The sequence below is a fragment of the Bubalus kerabau genome, chromosome 8 (assembly GCF_029407905.1).
Source record: "Bubalus kerabau isolate K-KA32 ecotype Philippines breed swamp buffalo chromosome 8, PCC_UOA_SB_1v2, whole genome shotgun sequence".
Lineage (NCBI taxonomy): Eukaryota > Metazoa > Chordata > Mammalia > Artiodactyla > Bovidae > Bubalus > Bubalus kerabau.
Window position 1 is genome coordinate 109,563,501 of NC_073631.1, and position 11,056 is coordinate 109,574,556.

Here is an 11,056-nt window from a genome sequence, read left to right on the forward strand (position 1 = left end):
ACACCAGGCCTCCCTGTCCATCACCAACTCCAGGAGTTTACTCAAACTCATGCCCATTGAGTCGGTGATGCCATCCAACCATCTCATCCTCTGTTGTCCCCTTCTCCTCCTGCCTTCAATCTTTCCCAGCATCAGGGTCTTTTCCAAGGAGTTATTTCTTCCCATCAGGTGGCCAAAGTATTAGAGTTTCAGCTTCAAAATATCCAGTGAATATTCAGGACTAGTTGGATCTCTTTGCAGTCCAAGGGACTCTCAACAGTCTTCTCCAACACCACAGCTCAAAAGCATCAATTTTTCAGTGCTTAGGTTTCTTTATAATCCAACTCTCACATCCATACGTGACTATTGGAAAAACCATAGCCTTGACTAGACAGACCTTAGTTGGCAAAGTAATGTCTCTGCTTTTTAATATGCTGCCTATGTTGATCATAGATTTTCTTCCAAGGAGCAAGCATCTCTTAATTTCATGATTGCAGTCACCATCTGCATTGATTTTGGAGCCCCCTAAAATAAAATCTGTTTTATTGGTGGGTGATCTGTTTCCATTGTTTCCCCATCTATTTGCCAGGAAGTGATGGGACTGGATGCCATGATCTTAGTTTTCTAAATGTTGAGTTTTAAGCCAACTTTTCCACTCTCCTCTTTCACTCTCATCAAGAGGCTCTTTAGTTCTTCTTCGCTTTCTGCCATAAGGGTTGTGTCATCTGCATATCTGAGGTTACTGATATTTCTCCCGGTAATCTTGATTCCAGCTTGTGCTTCATCCAGCCTGGGATTTCACATGATGTACTCTGCACATAAGTTAAATAAGCAGGATGACAGTACACAGCCTTGACGTACTCCTTTTCTGATTTGGAACCAGTCTGTTATTCCATGTCCAGTTCTAACTGTTGCTTCCTTACCCTCATACAGATTTCTCAGGAGGAAGGTCAGGTGGTCTGGTACTCTCATCTCTTTCAGAATTTTCCACAGTTTGTTGTGATCTACACAGTCAAAGGCTTTGGCATAGTCAATAAAGCAGAAATAGATGTTTTTCTGGAACTCTCTTGCCTTTTTGATGATCCAGTGGATGTTGGCGATTTGAACAATGGTTCCTCTGCCTTTGATAGCTCAGTTAGTAAAGAATCCACCTGCAATGCAGGAGACCCCTGTTCAATTCCTGGGTCCAGAAGATGCTCTGGAGAAGGGATAGGTTACCCACTCCAATATTCTTGGGCTTCCCTTGTGCCACAGCTGGTAAGGAATCTGCCTGCAATGTGGGAGACCTGGGTTCGATCCCTGGGTTGGGAAGATCCCCTGGAGAAGGGAAAGGCTACCCACTCTGGTATTCTGGCCTAGAGAATTCCATGGACTGTATACTTTCCATGGGGTTGCAAAGAGGCAGACACGACTGAGTGACTTTCACTTTGTCACTAACAAAGGTAATAAATGTATCTTTATTCCTATTTTAATAAATTTACAATAAAGGTGGGCCCAAACCACTTCATATTACTACTGTAAGGATACAGGGAAAAAGATAATTGATATTAATTATAGATATTCAAAAGCTACCTATTTCCATATACAGACTGTAATTAGTGTAAGTTTTTGTTTAATGTAATCCCCAAGTTCACTTGGTATCTTGGTATCTCATGCATAAGCCACCCATATGTAAGCCAGTGATATTAGACTACCTAGATCCTGAGTAAAATTTACTCTGATGATTACCATCTCCAGTTTGTCCTTTGTCATTTTGTAGTGCTTCTCCCTTACTTCCTTGAAACTGTCTTGCTTCCTGGAAAGACATCTTTACATAAGCTCCATAAGGATAAGAATCTTTGAACAATGCATAGTACATAGTAAGTGCTCAATAAATCTTTGATGAAAAATTTGAAAAAAAAATCTGTTTTCCCTTTATAAATCCTTATCAAATAAGAAAGATGATGCTGTGAAAGTGCTGCACTCAATATGCCAGCAAATTTGGAAAACTCAGCAGTGGCCACAGGACTGGAAAAGGTCAGTTTTCATTCCAATCCCAAAGAAAGGCAATGCCAAAGAATGCTCAAACTACTGCACAATTGCACTCATCTCACATGCTAGTAAAGTAATGCTCAAAATTCTCCAAGCCAGGCTTCAGCAATATGTGAACCATGAACTTCCTGATGTTCAAGCTGGTTTTAGAAAAGACAGAGGAACCAGAGATCAAATTGCCAACATCCACTGGATCATGGAAAAAGCAAGAGAGTTCCAGAAAAACATCTATTTCTGCTTTATTGACTATGCCAAAGCCTTTGACTGTGTGGATCACAATAAACTGTGGAAAATTCTGAAAGAGATGGGAATACCAGACCACCTGACCTGCCTCTTGAGAAACCTAGATGCAGGTCAGGAAGCAACAGTTAGAACTGGACATGGAACAACAGACTGGTTCCAAATAGGAAAAGGAGTACGTCAAGGCTGTATATTGTTTATTTAACTTATATGCAGAGTACATCATGAGAAACGCTGGACTGAAAGAAGCACAAGCTGGAATCAAGATTACCGGGAGAAATATCAATAACCTCAGATATGCAGATGACACCACCCTTATGGCAGAAAGTGAAGAGGAACTAAAAAGCCTCTTGATGAAAGTGAAAGTGGAGAGTGGAAAAGTTGGCTTAAAGCTCAACATTCAGAAAACGAAGATCATGGCATCCGGTCCCATCACTTCATGGGAAATAGATGGGGAAACAGTGGAAACAGTGTCAGACTTTATTTTTCTGGGCTCCAAAGTCACTGCAGATGGTGACTGCAGCCGTGAAATTAAAAGACACTTACTCCTTGGAGGGAAAGTTATGACCAACCTAGATAGCATATTCAAAAGCAGAGACATTACTTTGCCAACAAAGGTTTATCTAGTCAAGGCTATAGTTTTTCCTGTGGTCATGTATAGATTTGAGAGTTGGACTGTGAAGAAGTCTGAGCACCGAAGAATTGATGCTTTTGAACTGTGGTGTTGGAGAAGACTCTTGAGAGTCCCTTGGACTGCAAGGAGATCCAACCAGTCCATTCTGAAGGAGATCAGCCCTGGGATTTCTTTGGAAGGAATGATGCTAAAGCTGAAACTCCAATACTTTGGCCACCTCATGCAAAGAGTTGACTCATTGGAAAAGACTCTGATGCTGGGAGGGATTGGGGGCAAGAGGAGAAGGGGACAACAGAGGATGAGATGGCTGGATGACATCACTGACTCGATGGACGTGAGTCTCAGTGAACTCCGGGAGTTGGTGATGGACAGGGAGGCCTGGTGTGCTGCGATTCATGGGGTCACAAAGAGTCGGACATGACTGAGCGACTGATCTGATCTGATCTGATCAAATAAGATGATGAGATCTGGTACTATAAATCCCACTGACTGCTTCTTAAACTTTAATCACCAAGTTCCCTTTTTCCACGTCCATGGAAATGGCCCTGCAGCCATATAGGAAGACTCACAGTGCAGAAGGCCACCAAGCCTGGCAACAACAGTAACTGCAACTCATTCTTGCTACTTGTGGCAGAGTCCCACAGTTTCCAGAAAGGTGATCTCCGGACCTTGAGACCCCATCATGTGACATGTCATCTTTCCCATCCCGGCCACCCAAATAAAGCATTTCCTGCCTCAGTCTAGCATTGGATATCCTCCCTTCCCATCCTGAGGACTTTCTTCTCTTGTGGATCTGAAGTCCCTGGCTGCTTAGCCACCACGCTCTTTGCCTCTCCTGGGGACTGACTGTGGCAGTGCTTGGTTGAGTCCTGAATCGCCGCCCTGCAACACACGACATGTTCTTTGCTCACTATAGCCCTCCCTCAAGGTCCCAGCTGTGTGTCTTTCTCCTGCCTCTCATCCATTGTTGTACCTGGACTCCTAGGAGGGCTTCTTGGGGAAATGGGGTCCCAGAGATGAGGATGGGTCTATACATCAGCAAATAGAACTGAAAAAGAGCCAAAGCTGTGACTATTTCCACGAAAGTTTCCTCTACTTATCTCAGCTGACCTCCGTTAGTGTGAGGGCAGGTCTTAACAGGAAGACAGTACTATAGGACTTCCCATTGACCCACCCCCACCACAACATGACCAGACTTGCTGACATAAAGAGTGGATTTTTAAATAGTGACTTGATAGTGATCCTGAGTGACACCCCTACCCAAGCTGTAGGCCACTCCAGTAGCTGCTGCTCAGCCTGGTGTACCCTCACTCCCACCATGGGTCTTGACCTTGACTGGATCTTGGAATCATAGATACTCTGGTGGTAAAGAAGCATAAATTGCAGAGTCTTGAATTCCCCCTGGTTATACTTGATCTGTCCTGGGACATAGAACTCTTGACCTGTCTGGATAGGTCACTTGATCACTGGACAGCACTATGAAGAATTGTGTCCGCTTTAGGTTTCCATAAATCCCATTGTCGTGACAAGCATTGGTCATAATTATACTCTTAAGAAAGTTCTTCTTAAGACAACTAGCATGCCCATCTCTAGTTGAGTCCACGAATCTATGAGAGACAGAACAAGCAGAACCTTTAAAAGTCTGACTTCGAAGAATGGAAAAAGGATGCAGTAGATAGATAAGAACATTGTGACAACAAAGAACACGAATGTTAAAGCCAAAGAGACACAGTTCCAAGCCTTAGATCTGCTTTTACAAACTATGTGATCTTGGGCAAATGACCACCTCTGAGACTCAGCTTTCCTGCCTATAAAATGGGCCCAATCACAACCCCAACTTCGTAAGGTGGTTTCATCTTATTTAATTCACACAACAGGAATAGCTGTTATCCACAGTTGTCAATAAATATTAGCTGCTGTTATGATAATTATTAGCCTAAAACTTCATTTTTCAAGCTAAACATTTCCAGTTCTCTCAATTTTTTGTCTCATATGGCACAGTTTTGAGTACTCCTACTCTCTCCACAGCCCAGCCACTCTCTTCTGCAATGTTTCCATTTGTTTCCATCTTCCTACTGTGCTTTTCTGACCTACAGAGGGGAAGAGGGAGCTGCACTTCCTGTTCACTGTACCTTCTACTTTGGTCCCATTAGGGCAACTCATCAGTGTCTGCACCCACTCACCCCATTGACTCACAGAGCTCAGTTTTGACTCAAACCCCGAGTCTTCACCACATGTGCTGCTTGTGAACACATGGTCCCTTTCCTGTGTTCAGGTATTCAGATTCCTCTCTTTTTTTGGCGGGGGAGGGGGGGAGGGCAAGGTGTCAGGGAATGCTTAACTTTATCATGTTTCTTCAGCTCATCTCTGCAACTCTCTAGTTTCTGCAGGATTCTAACTCTGCAGTTCCTCATTGTTACCTCCCCATCCTCAGGCCACTTTAGATCTGATCATTATAACTTGTTTATTCTTACACAAGTGGTTCATAAAATTCATAACAAGATCACTGTTTAACATTCAGTTCACATTCCCCTAAGCTTTGCCTGAGATCCAGGAGCTGCTAAAACACAGGGCTTTGGCTTCTGGCTCTCCATAGCTGCATAGCATGGACAACTCATTTTTCTTCTCTGGGCTGCAATTGCCTCCTCTGTGAAGTGAGGAGACTGGACAAAGTGATCTCTAAGGAATCTGGAGCTCTGCTCTTCAGATTCAGTGGTTCAAAGTTTATAGGCCCCAAATCACCATGATAAAGGTAACTCAGGCAATCTAAATGGCACCCCACTCCAGTACTCTTGCCTGGAAAATCCCATGGACGGAGGGGCCTGGTGGGCTGCAGTCCATGGGGTCGCTAGGAGTCGGACACGACTGAGTGACTTCACTTTATTTTTTCACTTTCATGCATTGGAGAAGGAAATGGCAACCCACTCCAGTGTTCTTGCCTGGAGAATCCCAGGGACAGGGGAGCCTGGTAGGCTGCCGTCTATGGGGTCGCACAGAGTCAGACACGACTGAAGCGACTTAGCAGCAGAAAGCTCTTCCCAGATACAAACCATTCACATGCATGACAGTCTCAGAGGCTGTCCATGGTGTCAGGGAGTTGGTGCTGACCCAGGAATCCCAGAGTTAACTAAAGGCACCTGGAGCCCTGGCACCTGGAAAGAGGTCCAGCTCCTTGAATGAGGAGAGAAAAAAAAAAAATAGTGTTTAAAGGAGAACGGGCTTGAATCAAAGGCCAGGAAGTAAAAGCAGCAGGTTGGGGTCTTTTAGAAGACAGCGAGGGAAGAGATGGGGTGTCTGAGCCCAGCGCTGTCTGTCAAGCTGTTTATCTCTGAGTAAAATCAGTATAAGCAGCAACAGCCACACACCTGCCCCTGCACTGTCCCGGGGACTCACAACAGGATGTGGTCTGACATTTACCAGGTCCTGCATCTGGGGCGCCTGTGAAAGTCCCTCCCCCACCCCCCACCTTCTGAGCTTCTCGAACACCACGCTCACCACATCCTGCCTCACCCTCTTCCCATGCGGTCCTTTCTGCCTGGGCCTCTGGTGAGCACCCAGGCAGTGGAAATAGAACTACAGTGGGAGAGGGGAGGGTCTCTGGAGGGAGATCCAGGCACCTCAGCTGCATGTGCAGACCCCCGCCCCCAACACAACTCGCACACCTGCTGGAGGTTACGCCCTACATCAGAGGCTGCAGGGAGCATCTTGGAGACACCGAAGGAGGCAGAGCAGCTGCCATAACTGCTGGGACCCCACTGGGGTGCCTTCTGGCCCCACATCTCTCAGGCAACTCCCTCCCCCTACCCTCCACACACACCCTCCCACTTCCTTCCACTCATCTCAAGAGTGGGTGCTAATGACTCAGAGGAAAGGGAGCCCTAGGTCATCAACAGACTGAGAAAGGGACGGTCCCTGGCTCTCTGCGCTGGTGTCTGTGTGCCCTAGTGACTGGGTTTCTCTCAGCATCATCCCTACTGCTGAGGCCTTGTGGGTCTGTGTGATGGGCAAGGTCCATCCCATCTGGGCAAGAGGAGGAGGGAGAACACAGCCCAGAGAGAACAGAAAAACACACAGCCATACACAGCACCTCCAAGGAGAGAACGGGACACAACCGGATAAGTAACAGGGCAGATGTGCTTTGCAGCAGCTCAAAGAACCATAGCATCCTCAGCTCATAGCATGTAATCCTGGGCGCAACCAGGAAGTCACCCAATTTTATCTCATTAGGCCTTCCCCAGATTCCCCAAGCCACTTAGAGCCCCCAGGGTCTCTCCCTATGAATCCCACAAGTGGCTAAGATCCAGATGTGAAGGGAGTTCTGGGCACCAGCCTGTGGCCCTGGATCTTCCACGTGCCAGTGGCCGGGGAATGACACGTATGGGAAGAGTTGTCCAGACACACCTACAGAGTCAGAGTCAGGGGTGCTGGAAGGTCTGCTCAAAAGAGACAGTCCCATCTCTCCAAAGGGGTGAGTGAAATTGATGAATTCCGGGCAGGAGAGCGCATTTCTGAGTAGTAGCCTCTGTCCTGTGCTGGTTTCATTTGTCTCCTGACATTACAATGGTTGTAGATTTCTGATGCCCAGTTCCCATAACTGCAGGAAGCAGTTATGGAAATAGGACTCTTCTTTAGGAATGGGGCAGATATCATGGCGGATAGTAACTTGTACTGATGAATCTGGATGGCTTGTAGGCCTCTCCTTAACTAGCCTCCCTTTACCAGTGAATGCAGTCCTATCTCTCTATTGCCCTGTGTGGTGATCCGGACTGCTTCCTCACTTTCAATATTGATGGAGATCTCCGCATTTCTATTCAAACTGACTCTCCTGCTGGGAATGTCATTTTGCTTATCTAAATACTAGCCTGTCCCCAAACTCAACCTCCAGATAAAGTTCTCTCCTTCTGAAGCTTTTTCAGAACTTTTCTGAATTTCTTACAGAAATAATCTGTTTTAAACTTTCTACCAACTCTCCTTGAATAGTACAATATCCCTTGAATAGTAGTGAGTCCCTGGAACACCTCACTGTTAAGAAGCATTCTGGGTCTACATATAGGCCCAGCAGAAAAGATGAATATCCCAACAAGCACGGCATATGGTACAAGTTTCATATTTTTTCTATTAAAGTATATTTAGCCCTTAAAAATACTAGTAATTACTACAGAGTTTAAATTTAAGAGAGTTTTTTTTTAAAAAAAAACAAGTCTTTCGGGATTTCCCTGGTGGTCCAGTGGTTAAGACTTTACCTTCTTATGCAGGGGGTGTGGGTTTCATCCCTGAGATCCGACATGCCTCATGACCAAAAACCAAAACATAAAATAGAAGCAATATTATAACAAACTCAGTCAAAGACTTTAAAACTCAGAGAATTTTAAAAAAAAGCAAGTCTTTCTTTTGGGTAAAGTGAAAGTCACTCAGTTGTGTCCGACTCTTTGCAACCCCATGGTCTATGTAGTCCATGGAACTCTCCAGGCCAGAATACTGGAGTGGGTAGCCTTTCCCTTTTCCAGAGGATCTTCCCAACCCAGGGATCAAACCCAGGTCTGCCCACATTGCAGGCAGATCCTTTACCAGCTGAGCCACAAGGGCAGCCCAAGAATACTGAAGTAGGTAGCCTATCCCTTCTCCAGGGGATCTTCCCAACCCAGGAATCGAACCAAGGTCTCCTGCATTGCTGGTGAAATCTTTACCAACTGAGCTATCAGGGAAGCCCTCTTTTGGGTAAGCTGTAATCCAAATATCTTGTAAACTCAGAGACAAAAATAATGTCTGTTGAAATGTAGACCCTATAATAGGGCTTCATAACATAAATGCCATCTATATCAACATACTTAATGATCCAATAAGGAAATTTTCGCAGGAGAGGAAGATGAATTCCAGAGAGATTAGAAAATGGACACAAGGTCATAAGAGCTGGTAAATTTAAACTCAAAACCCAAAGGCCTTAAAAATACAGTGACAGTGAAAGATCGGTGGTTACCGGGCTTTGTAGGGAAAGAAGAGACAAGTTAGTAGACAAGCCCAGGGCATTTGTCAGGCAGTGAAACCCTTCTGCATGACGGCTGATGACAGCGGTAATGGTTAATAAAAGACACGACGTACTTGTCTAATACCGCAGAAATGTACAACACAAAGAGTAAGTTCTAATGTAAACCATGGACTTTAGTCAATAATAATATATCAATATATCAATAATAAGCATGCCACACTCACATAAATAAGATATTAGTAACGGGGAAGGCTGGGGAGGAAATGGACATATACGAGAACTTTATTATCTGCTCAGTTTATATTAATCTAAAACTGCCCTACATATTAAAATCTATTAACTAAACCTGTTTCAGGGAGAGATCTGTTTCTGCTTATAGTCAATGATCAACCAACATCCAAACATTGGCTTAAGATGCTGTTTATTGCTAAATATGAACCAAACTTGAGTTGTAAGCTGTATTATTTTTATGGCTGTAAGCATTGCTGATTGACTTAGTAAATTTAAATTTTCACACATGGGGGAGAAAAAAAAAAGTGCCTTGATTTTTTTCCTGCAACTTCTATGTTTTATGCTTTTTCTTGAAGTCTAGTTGATTTACAATGTTGTGTTAGCTTCTGGTTACAGCAAGGAGACTCAGTTATACATATATATATTTATCCTTTCTCATATTCTTTTCCATCATGGTTTATCATAGAATATTGAATATAGTTATCTGTGCTGTACAGTAGGACCTTGGCATTTGTCTATTTTATATGTAGTAGTATGTATCTGCTAATCCAAATCCCGAGGGTCTTAACTACGCCATGCTGTGACCATACCCAGCACCATCTTGAGTGTATTCCATTTCTCTTTTTAATCCCTGTGTTGGCTCTGAGTGTCCAGCATATATATCCGCTTAATACATGGTAGACCTAAGGTGCAACAGGACCCTTGAGTGTTATTCAATACTGACTTGATTGCTTTGTGTCTCTGTCTGATTTTATTCTGCAGATTTAAATGGTACTGAAAACAAACACATGTCTGAATTGTCCTAAATGAAATGATGCCAGGAACAGAGTATTTTAAGACTTCTTGTGCCCCCTCGTGGAACAGAAGGGACATTAGAAAAGAAAGTCTTTTTAGGAATGAGGAGGAGGAGGGAGGGATGCGGGGCTGTGGGATGAGGAAGGAGGCTCAGTTGCCAAGGTAACTAGGGTATCTCTTTCCAGCCATCCCCATGAGCCTTTCTTCTCCTTTATTTCCATGCAAGTAATTTCTCTCTTTCAGGGTTTTGCCTTTACACACACATGCTCTCTTTATCCGGTCTCTTGCATCTCTTTGATCACCATCTGGTTCTCTGCTCCCTCCATTGCTATAAGGAGAGGCAGGAGACACAATAGAATGGGAATTTTTTAAAAAATCTAAAACTCAAAACAATAATCAATGTTCCTAAGTACACATTTCTGATACTAACAAAATCACTCTTGTAGCCCCTACAATAACATCTTGCTCCTTCCCTGGCCCAAAGCCTCCACAAGATGTCTATTTTTCACACAAAGAGCAAGGACAGGAGACTTTTCCAGGTGATGAAAAGTAACTAATTAGGTGACCTGAGTTGGCATCTGCAGAGTTGCTCACTGGTCCCGCATCACATCACACCCCAGTGCGGGTGCATGCTATTCCTCTCGTCTCTCGTCAGCATAGGCACAGCCTCAGCTCCCAGCGTAGACCCACAGGAATGTGGGAGAAGAGGGCGATGGGCAAGGAACAGCACAGTTTCAGGGCTGAGGCATGATAGCCTAGACGAGACATCCGCACGTCAGGAATGTGACTGTGTGCCTGCATGTCACAGGTTTCTCCACACATAAATCTTTTCCCTTCTCCCTATGAACGTGGTGGGCCTTCCCTGGTGGCTCCATGGTGAAGAATCCACCTGCCAATGCAGGAGACGCGGGTTCAGTCCCTGGCTTGGGAAGATCTCCTGGAGAAGGGAATGGCAACCCACTCCAGTATTCTTGCCTGGAGAATCCCATGGACAGAGGAGCCTGGCAGGCGGCAGTCCATGGGGTCACAAAAGAGTCAGACACGACTGGGTGACTAAACAAAAAGCAAGAACGTAGTAAAGTTCTTTTGGAGACTCTGGCTTGAGACTGTTGCCCTCACGCTGGCTGACAGTCAGAAACCCAGTGACAGACATCCTCCGC